General features: G+C 52.2%; 1 long non-coding RNA gene across 1 annotated transcript; it reads right to left on the reverse strand.

Annotated features, from left to right (window-relative positions):
* Window positions 1-8336: 8336 nt before the first annotated feature.
* On the reverse strand, window positions 8337-11279 carry LOC141022337 (uncharacterized). Its single transcript, XR_012183623.1, has 3 exons — window positions 10990-11279; window positions 9821-9885; window positions 8337-8593 (listed from the first exon to the last, which is right to left on the reverse strand). It is a non-coding gene; the product is annotated as an uncharacterized lncRNA (long non-coding RNA).
* Window positions 11280-11593: the final 314 nt, after the last annotated feature.

Raw genomic sequence — 11593 nt, forward strand, 5'->3', positions numbered from 1 at the left:
GTATTCTGCGTGTGCAAAAATGGCTTGCACCCGTTGTATGTGAACGTAGAGCTTATCACACACGATCATCACGTGGTATCTCGGCACGACGAACTGTAGCAACGGTGCATACTCAGGGAGAACACTTGTACCTTGAAATTTAGTGAGAGATCATCTTATAATGCTACCGCCGTACTAAGAAGAATAAGATGCATAAAGGATAAACATCACATGCAATCAATATAAGTGATATGATATGGCCATCATCATCTTGTGCCTTTGATCTCCATCTCCAAAGCACCGTCATGGTCACCATCGTCACCGGCTTGACACATTGATCTCCATCGAAGCATCGTTGTCGTCTCGCCAACTATTGCTTCTACGACTATCGCTACCGCTTAGTGATAAAGTAAAGCAATTACATGGCGATTGCATTTCATACAATAAAGCGACAACCATATGGCTCCTGCCAGTTGCCGATAACTGTTATAAAACATGATCATCTCATACAACAATTTATATAACATCACGTCTTGACCATATCACATCACAGCAAGCCCTGCAAAAACAAGTTAGACGTCCTCTACTTTGTTGTTGCAAGTTTTACGTGGCTGCTACGGGCTTACCAAGAACCATTCTTACCTACGCATCAAAACCACAACGATTTTTCATCAAGTGTGCTGTTTTAACCTTCAACAAGGACCGGGCGTAGTCACACTCGATTCAACTAAAGTTGGAGAAACAGACACCCACTAGCCACCTGTGTGCGAAGCACGACGGTAGAACCAGTCTGATGAACGCGGTCATGTAATGTCGGTCTGGGCCGCTTCATCCAACAATACCGCCGAATCAAAGTATGACATGCTGGTAAGCAGTATGACTATTATCGCCCACAACTCTTTGTGTTCTACTCGTGCATATAACATCTACGCATAGACCTGGCTCAGATGCCACTGTTGGGGAACATAGTATTTCAAAATTTTCCTACGATCACGCAAGATCTATCTAGGAGAAGCATAGCAACGAGCGGGGAGAGTGTGTCCACGTACCCTCGTAGAACGAAACCGGAAGCGTTTAGTAACGCGGTTGATGTAGTTGAACGTCTTCGCGATCCAACCGTGTACCAAACGCACGTCACCTCCGTGATATGCACACGTTCAGCTCGGTGACGTCCCTTGAACTCTAGATCTAGCTGAGGTCGAGGGAGAGTTCCGTCAGCACGATGGCGTGGTGACGGTGATGATGAAGTTACCGGCGCAGGGCTTCGTCTAAGCACTATGACAATATGACCGAGGTGTAAGACTGTGGAGGGGGGCACCGCACACGGCTAAAGATCAACTTGTGTGTCTATGGGGTGCCCCCTCCCCCGTATATAAAGGAGGGGAGGAGGAGGCTGGCCGGCCACAAGGGGCGCGCCCAAGGGGGGGAATCCTACTCCAAGTAGGAATAGGTTCCCCCCTTTCCTAGTCCAACTAGGAGAAGAAGGAAGGAGAGGGAGAGGGAGAGGGAAAGAGGGGCCGCGCCCCCTTTCCCTAGTCCTATTCAGACTCCCCTTGGGGGGGCGCCACCTCTTGGCTGCGGCCCTCCCTCTCCCCTAAGACCCACTAAGGCCCATAACTTCCTGGGGGGGGGATTCCGGTAACCCTCCGGCACTCCGGTTTTATTCGAAACTCTACGGAACACTTCCGGTGTCCGAATAACATGGTCCGATAAATCAATCTTTATGTCTCGACCATTTCGAGACTCCTTGTCATGTTTGTGATCTCATCCGGGACTCCGAACAACCTTCGGTACATCAAATCACATAAACTCATAATACCAATCGTCACCGAACGTTAAGCGTGCGGACCCTACGGGTTCGAGAACTATGTAGACATGACCGAGACACCTCTCCGGTCAATAACCAATAGCAGAACCTGGATGCTCATATTGTTTCCTACATATTCTACGAAGATCTGTATCGGTCAAACCGCACAACAACATACGTTGTTCCCTTTGTCATCGGTATGTTACTTGCCCGAGATTCGATCGTCGGTATCACCATACCTAGTTCAATCTCGTTACCGGCAAGTCTCTTTACTCGTTCCGTAATGCATCATTCCGCAACTAACTCATTAGTCACATTGCTTGCAAGGCTTATAGTGATGTGAATTACCGAGAGGGCCTAGAGAAACCTCTCCAACAATCGGAGTGACAAATCCTAATCTCGATCTATGCAACTCAACAAACACCATCGGAGACACCTATAGAGCATCTTTATAATCACCCAGTTATGTTCTGACATTTGATAGCACACTAAGTGTTCCTCCGGTATTCGGGAGTTGCATAATATCATAGTCATAGGAACATGTATAAGTCATGAAGAAAGCAATAGTAATAAACTAAACGATCATAGTGCTAAGCTAACGGATGGGTCTTGTCCATCACATCATTCTCTAATGATGTGATCCCGTTCATCAAATGACAACACATGTCTATGGCTAGGAAACATAACCATCTTTGATAAACGATCTAGTCAAGTAGAGGCATACTAGGGACACTCTGTTTGTCTATGTATTCACACATGTACTAAGTTTCGATTAATACAATTCTAGCATGAATAATAAACATTTATCACGATATAAGGAAATATAAATAACAAGTCTATTATTGCCTCTAGGGCATATTTCCTTCACCCCTCCACCCCCTTATCCACATGTGAGAGAGCCATCAGAACGTGCCTACACTTCCACCATACATTTTCTGAGAGAGAACCACCTACTCATGTGTTGAGATCACGATATTCCAATCGTACCACAAGAATCTTGATTTCTAGACTTCCCCAAGTTGCTTTCCACTCAAATCATATTTCTAGCATATCCAAATCTGTGTGAGAGAGTTGAGTGTTGGGGAGACTATCATTTGAAGCACAAGAGCAAGGAGTTCATCATCAACACACCATCTATTACCTTTTGGAGAGTGGTGTCTCATAGATTGGTTAGGTGTCGCTTGAGAGCCTCCGACAAGTTGTGGAGTTGAACCAAGAAGTTTGTAAGGGCAAGGAGATCGCTTAATTCGTGAAGATCTACCCGAGTGAGGCAAGTCCTTCGTGGGCGATGGCCATGGTGGGATAGACAAGGTTGCTTCTTCGTGGACCCTTCATGGGTGGAGCCCTCCGTGGACTCGCGCAACCGTTACACTCCGTGGGTTGAAGTCTCCATCAACGTGGACGTACGATAGCACCACCTATTGGAACCACGCCAAAAATCTCCGTGTCTCCATTGCGTTTGTGTTCTCCAAACCCTTCCATTTACCTTCATATGCAATGTTTTACTTTCCGCTGCTATACTCTTAGAATTGCACGTGTTGGTTGATTGCTTGACTTGTGTCAATTGCTAACATCTGCCCACAACTAAAATTGGGAAAAGGATAGATTTTTATTTGTTCAAGTAGTCTAATCACCCACCCCTAGACATACTTTCGATCCTGCTGAGGCCCCGCTGGATGTGGAGGCGCTGCCCATCCGTGGCGCGGCGCACTTCTGTGCATCCTTGTTTGGAGTCCTTCTCCGACAGCCCTCGGTTCGTACCAAGTGGCTCCTCTCCTCCCTGCTGCGCGCCGTCGCAAGTGCTCCGGACGCTCACGACTATAGTGTTGGATCAGGCACGTCGTGGCCCTTTAGGCTACAGAAAAAATGTGGCGGCTCTCGAGTCCGACGAGCCCGCCCTCGACCTCTCTGATGGGCTTCACGATGACTCCTCCGACGAGTCCGAGTGCGAGAGCGTCGAGTCAACGGCAGAGGTCCTCATGGCGGACAATGCAGAGCATCACGCGCCACCGGGGTTCACAGGCCCTCGAGATAGCCGTGCGGGCACTTCGCACGGGAACACCAATGGCGGCGGTGAGAACAACCTCTCCCCCGATCATGAGCCGTATGTCCCTCAAGCTCTCACCCGGGAGCAGCGCGAGGATCTCCGTCGGAGGAACGAGCAGTTCTTGAGCACCCCCATCACTGGGGCGACTCTCGAGGCTCTGGCCATGGACTCGACGCACTTGGCCACCTTGGCCGAGCAAGACCGCCTTGAGCGGCTGCAGAAGGAGCTAGATGATTGTGCCCGCCGTCAGCCTAGCTCCAGTCGGCACAAGCACCGACTTTTCCCGAGTGGTGAGCCTTAGAAGTACCAGGTCCTCAACACTCCACAGCAAAAATTAGCAGCATCTACTCGGACCGCTGATTCCGTCTAGCTCTCCGGCTCCACGGCTGGGGAGGGGATCCGTCAGATCCAGGTGCTCCTGAAGACGGTGTCGTCGTAGAATGCGACGGTGTCCCAGTCCAAAGATTGCATCCACATCGCATTGATGCGCACCGAGATCGTCCAGTCGGCCCACAGCCCACTCGGTTTTGGGAGGCACCGGGCATCGTCCTCTTCAAGGGATCAATACGGAGCTCGGAGGCATGATCGAGTCGCGTCGCCCCGACGGCACGACGATTATGACCGCACTCTGATGTCCCCGTCACGAGACGTCTCATACGGGCGCCAGCCCTACGATGTCAGACAGACACGCGGTGGTGATCAGAGGCCGAGTACGCCACGCCATACAAGGGACCCCTGAGACCTGTAGTTCAACACAGGATCTGTTCTTGCTCAGAATTTGGTCGATAGGGGTCAGCCCCTGAGAGAAGGCCTTGATGTTGATGCACCGAGTAGTTCCGCACCTTCTGTCCCCGAGTGCTTCAGTCGGTACATTCAGGCTGCAGAGATTCCCAACATGCCACAGAAGCTTCTGCTCGCACTCCTTGTTGCCTCCCGGAAACTGCGTCATTACTTCCAAGGCCATCCCATCAAGGTTGTCTTGGCTTACCCCTTGGAGAGGGTGCTCCGGAGCCCCAACACCGCGGGAAGGGTCGCGGAATGGAACATCGAGCTGCAAGCGTTCCAGCTGGAGTTCAGCACCACCAGAGTCATCAAGGGCGTGACCCTCACAGACTTCGTGGCAGAATGGACTGACGCCCCTGGCCGTGAAGTGTGCGAAGACCATTCTCTCATGCCCGGAGACGAGGTGCCAGATGGATGGGTCATGTACTTCGACGACGCATTCGCGCGCCAGGGCGCGGGGGCTGGAGCCGTGCTCATTTCGCCCACCAAGCACAAGCTCCACTACGCCATGCAACTCTGCTTTCAGCACGCCGAGAAGGTCTCCAACAACATTGCAGAGTACGAGGGCCTGATCACCAGACTCAAGGCTGCCGCAGCTCTGGGGGTCAGGCGCCTCACCATCAGGGGTGACTCGCAACTCCTCGTCAACTTCTCCAACAAGGAGTACAACCCGAAGGACGAGCACATGGAGGCATACCTTGAGGAGGTACACAAAATTGAGAAATGATTCTTGGGTTTGGAATTGTAGCACGTGCCATGAGGCACAAACAAGGAGGCGGACAACATCGCCAAGAGGGCGTCCCGACGTCTGCCTCAGGAGCCTGGCGTCTTTGAGGAGCGGCTCTTCAAGCCGTTGGCATCTCCCCCCGCCGCGGAATCAGCACCACCTCAGGAGGATCTCCCACAGGCTCCCCCGTCAGGCGCCCCAGCTTGTAGCCCAACCTCGGGAGCTCGCCTCCTCCTCGCGCTCGAACCTCAGGAGGGCTGCTGGACCGAGGAGTTCAAGGCGTACCTACTCCGGGGCACCCTGTCGGAGAAGGAGGAAGACGCAGAGCGTGTGGGCGGTGTGGCCCGCTAGGCCACTACATACCGCATCCAGGATGGTGAGCTCTATCGAAGGTGTCCGAACGAAGTTTCTTTATGATGCATCTCCAGGGAGCAGGGATGCGAGCTACTGGCCGACATACATGGCGGGGACTGCGGGCATCACTCCTCATCGCGCACCCTCGTAGGCAAGGCATTCCGCAGCGGATTCTACTAGCCCACAGCGCTCAACGATGCCGCGGAGTTGGTAAGATCCTGTTAAGCTTGTCGATTCCATGCCAAGCAGATCCACCAGCCCACTCAAGGCCTCCAGACCATCCCGCTCTCGTGGCCGTTCGTGGTCTGGGGGTTGGACATCCTGGGTCCGTTTCCTCGAGCGCCCAGGGGCTACCGCTACCTCTACGTCGCCATCGACAAGTTCACCAAGTGGGCGGAAGTGGAGGCCGTCCGCACCATCCCAGCCGGCTCGGCAGTCAAGTTCATCAAGGGCCTCGTGAGCCATTTCGGGGTCCCTAACCGCATCATCACCGACAGCGGCTCGCAGTTCACCAGCAACCTTTTCAAAACATATTGTGCTAACCTTGCAACGCAGATATGCTACGCTTTGTTGGCACACCCACGGAGCAACGGCCAGGCTGAGCGTGCCAACGCAGAGGTCCTGAGAGGCCTCAAGGCGAGGACCTTCAAGAAGAAGCTCTGGGCCTGTGGCAGTGGCTGGCTCGATGAGCTCCAGTCCGTGTTGTGGTCCATCCGCACCACCGCAACCAAGCTGACGGGCGAGACTCCATTCTTCCTCGTCTACTGAGCTGAAGCGGTCCTCCCTCATGAGGTCAGGCATCGCTCCGCGTGGGTCTTGGTGTTTGACGAGGCACGCCAGGACGCCTCATGGGGGATGGACCTCGTGCTGGGGAGGAACGCCGCCGCCAAGCCTCGCTCCGAGCAGCGAGGTACCAGTAGGTGCTGTGGCGGTACCACTGTCGCAACGTCTGCTCCAGGACACTCGAGGTGGGTGATCTCATCCTGAGGCGGGTGCTCTCCAGGGAAGGGCTGCATAAGCTCTCGCCCATGTGGGAGGGCCCGGTCAGGATCGCCCGTGTCTCCAGGCCTGGTGCCACGCGCCTGGAGATGCAGGACAGGATCCCCATCCAGAACGCCTGGAACATCCAGCACCTCCGGAAGTTCTACCCATGAAGCAAGGCCCCACGCCTGTGAAGGTCTCCGCTCGTGATACTCTCACGTAATAATGAGTTGGGGTTGTACACGCCCCAGAGTCTCCTGAGTAGGGCTGGACCAAAAGCTCGTAGCTCGCGAGCTTAATGAACGCTCGATAGTTCGGCTCAGTATGCTCGTAGCTCGCTTCTTAATGAACAGAGCCAATCATTGATTTTTGCTCGTTAAGCTTAAAGAGCTTAACGAGCGAGCGAACGAGCTTCATGAGTAGCCCGTTAAGCTCGTTAGTAACAACACAACACATATTTTCATCTTACGTGACAAAACTTTTTATAGCACCTCAGCCAATCTATTCAATCTAATCGACATATGAGGCAACAAATTGATGCATTTCTTTTTGTAGTCACCATATTTCATCTTGTAATCCACACCTACACATTCATGTTGTATATCGTAACACATTATAATCTGTTAACGAGCGCTGGCAAATGCTCACGAGCTTAATGAGCTTCAAACGAGCCGAGCCGAGCAGGGTTTTCTGCTCGTTAATCTTAACGAGCCGAGCCTTAACGAGCACGAGCTTAACGAGCCGAGCTGCTTGTTAATCCACCCCTACTCCTGAGTGCCGCCCCTGGGCCTCATGGGGGCTCCCACCCACGTCCTAGTGGAGGCCCCATGCTCGGCGCTGGTGGGAAGACAAGCAGACTAGTCTAGGTGCCGGACGCGGCTATTCTTTTGCTTGCTTTCTGTAGCTGGTTTGCATCTTCTTGAGTGAATTTGGAGCTTTTGTGTCTTTCTTTCACAAGAGTTGGGTTTTTCTCTCTTTTGCTCGCCTTTCCGACCTTGTCCCAGGAAGAGCGGCAGTTGCCTATCGCTCCTTGTCAGGACCCCGATCCTAAGTCACACCGATCTAGCGTGTAACACATCATATCACTTTGCGGCCTCACGCACAGTATTCCCACGGGTGCCACCTTACCTGGCCCGGGACCGTTTGCGCCTTTTGGCTCACGTATATGATAGTGTCGCTAGCATCCATATGACAGAGAACTCGGGCCGACATGACTAGTCGTGAACCCAAAGTAGCGCTAGCTTACGAGGACAGGCATACATGAACCATCATCGAACGTGTCGGTCATCAGCGTGTGAATCCGGGCTGTAGCAACTGGGCTAACAGGACTCCGGGAACCCGGGCTGTAGCAGGCTAGCAGGACTCCGGAAGTCACCGCATGACATTTCCCCGAAGGGACAGACACAGGAACACAGTGGATCACATACCAGCCAGTCTAAGTGTTCCGGAGCAGTAGTAACTGGGCTAGCAGGACTCCGGTGAACCGGGTTGTAGCAGACTACCATGGCTCAGTGGAAGCACTAGACTACATTTCCCCATAAGAGAGGCTACCAAGGATAAACAACTAGGTTGTCAGATACCACACATACCAAGCATTTCAATCATACACACAATATGCCCGATATGTGTAAATACAACATGGCATCACAACAAAACTCTACGACTCAAAGTATTTATTCATTAGGCTCCGAAGAGCCAGATATTACAAACATGGGTCTGATGACCCAGCATTCAAGTCATACAAGCAACAAGCACAAGCGGAAGCTTAAACATGTCTGAGTACAGACAACTACAAATGAAAAAGGCTGAGAAGCCTGACTATCTACAAGACCCTCCCAAGGGTACAAGATCATAGCTGAGGTAACAAGCTAAACGTCGAAGTCCACGCGGAACTACTATTGAGACTGATGTCTCTCTACAAAAACATAAATTAAGCAAACGTGAGTACAAATGTACCCAGCAAGACTTACATCAGAACTAGCTACATATGCATCAATATCAACAAAAGGGGGTGGTGGAGTTTAACTGCAGCAAGCCAGCTTTGACTCGGTGGCTATCCTAAACTACGACTGCAAGTAACTCTTTTGAGGTGGCGCACACGAGTCCACATATTCACCAATCAGTACACCACTATGGATCCGCTCCCGTCTCCCTACGAGAAGGCCATCCATAGCACTCACGCTTATCTTGCGCATTTTAGAGTATCCACTTCAAGTTATCTATGAACTGTACAGGCAACCCAGAAGTCCTTTACCGCGGACACGGCTATTCGAATAGATGATGTTAACCCTGCAGGGGTGTACTTCTTCACACACGCTCTCGCCACTTACCACCATGTACACATCGTGTATCTCGGCAACCTTCAAGCGGAAGCCTGGCGAGGGAGTCGGCCACGACCTGACTAACCACGCAAGTCTCTAGTCCAGGTTTATCGCCTATTCGGGTTCCATCCGCAAGGAGATCCGGCCGGGGTGTCGCTCACGGCCCCAAACAATGTGTGCAGGGTTCCCAAGCCCACCTCGACGGATGGATCTACGCTTGGTACACCGTGCCACAGTGCCTAGTCTGTCCCAAGCCCACCTGTACCGGGTGCCACTTGGTAGACTACTAACACAACCTACAAACACCAGAAACTAGTTGCAACTCCCGGATAGAGATCGAGGCGGTTAATAAGCCGATAGGGGTCGAGTTACCGGGACCCAATGTGTGGTAGTAGCTGTTCATGGATCACAAACACAGAACTCGGTTCCTGAGGACGGTTTCAATGAGACAACCCACCATGTACTCCTACATGGCCTCTCACCGCTACCTTCACCAAATCGTGTTCACACACTTAGCTCTCAACGGTAAGACATGTTCACAACTTTCCAATTCATCCCCGATGAATCAGACCTGACACAACTCTAAGCAATAGCAGGCATGACAAACAAGCACGAATGAGTAGGCACATCATGACTCAAACAACTCCTACTCATGCTAGTAGGTTTCATCTATTTACTGTGGCAATGACAGGTCATGCAGAGGAAAGGGGTTCAACTACCGCAGCATGTAACAGTTGAATCGCTGTTGTCCTAATGCAGTAAAAGAGAGCAGGAGTGAGAGAGTGGGATTATATCGGAATGAACAATGGGGTTTTGCTTGCCTGGCACTTCTGAAGATAGTGTAGCTCTTCATCGGTGTCATCGAACTCATCGTCGGAACATACGTCTACCAAGGGGGAACAACCACCGGCAAACAAGAGGGAACACAATCAATGCGATGCAACAATATGATGCATGAATGTGACATGGCAATATGATGTTCATTAAGCTAATGCAACTAGCAACGATTTAAATGGAGTTGGTTTGAACATTAGATTCGAATTCAAGCTCCATATAAGGCATTTCAAATGCCATTAATTCAAATTGTCTTATACAACAACTTTAAGTTGTTCAAACATGCATGACAATGCCATAAACAGATACCTCACATTTTTCTGATCATTTTTCATATATAAATTATTTCATTTGGAGTTACGCTTGATTTTATATGATTTTTAGAAGTTTATAACATTTTATGGAATAAATAAATCATTTCTGATTTAATTAAATATCCAGAAAACATTATAACGTCAGCATTGTGTTATCCCTGCGTCAGCAGGTCAACTGAGCTGTTCTGGGTCAAACCTGACCAGTGGGGCCCACTGGTCAGTGCAACAGTGCTGGCTTGGGTCACTAACGGGTGGGGCCGGTCAAGGTCCACGTCAGCTCGGTCAAAGCTGACGCATGGGTCCACTGGTTTCGCTAATTAGCCTAATTATTTTGGTTAACCATTAAACTAACAAACTGGGACCCACTGTCAGTGACTAGTGTTAACTAATACGGTTAATTAGTCCCTAATCTAATGACGGCCATGTCGGCAGCCGCCGGGGTTAGTCGCCGGCGACACACAGATGCGGCGCAGCTCGCCGGAGTGGCGCTAGAGGCTGTGGCTTGCCGCGCTGAGGGCACCAGGGGGAGCCCTCGCTCGTCCCCATCCAGGGGTGCACGCAGCTGGGCGCAGGGAGGCTGGGGTCGACGGCGGCGACCACTTGGGCGGCGGCCGGAGCACAGAATTGGCCTGGAGGGGCTGCAGTGCACGGTAGGAGGTGCGGGTGGTGGATTTGGCTTGCTGGGGAGCTTCTGAGAACGTTAACGGGCTCGGACGTGGGCGACAGCAGTTGTGGTCGCGGTGGCGTCATGGCCGACGGCGGCGAGCTTGGGAGCTGACGGGAGGGGTAGCTACAGCACATATCCGACGAGGGAAACAGAGGGGAAAGGTAGCACGGCTCACTGTGGTTCGAAGGGGAGGCTTAGCGGGCTCGGGGAGGACCGGTAGGTGGTGAATCGTCGATGAAGTCCGGCGAGCAGATGCGGCGGTGACGAGCTCGAGGGCGACGTTTCGGGGCGCCCGCGGTCGCGTGCTTCAGCAGAGAGGTCGAGGGGGACGCAGGGAACCTCCTGGATATGGTGGTTCAGCGAGGCGGCGGCGGTGGCTGCGAGAACTGCGGTGGCCTGCTCCTGGCGGCTTCGGCATCGGGGGGAGAAGCGCTGGGACGAGGGGAAAGTGAGCAGAGAGGGATGGCTCGATGCAGACGGCAGCGGCGAAGTCGCCCGCGTCGTCGACGTGTCTCAGGAGGCAGCCAGGCAGCTGCTGCGTGGCGCGTGGTGAGCGCGCGTGCGTCGAGCACACGCGCCCTGTCTACTAGCGTGGTGGAGAAGATGATTGGCAGGTGGGCTGCACAGTAGCGGGCCGGCTAAATGGGCTGCGGTAAGTTAGGTGGGTTTCTCTCTCTCCTTTATTTTTGTTTTCCTATTTCTTCTGTAACTTTGTGGCTTTAATTAAAATACTGAAACTAACTCAAAAATCATGAAACTTCTCATGTCCACTGTATGGA

This window comes from Aegilops tauschii, chromosome 5 (genome assembly GCF_002575655.3).
Source record: "Aegilops tauschii subsp. strangulata cultivar AL8/78 chromosome 5, Aet v6.0, whole genome shotgun sequence".
NCBI classification, from domain to species: domain Eukaryota; kingdom Viridiplantae; phylum Streptophyta; class Magnoliopsida; order Poales; family Poaceae; genus Aegilops; species Aegilops tauschii.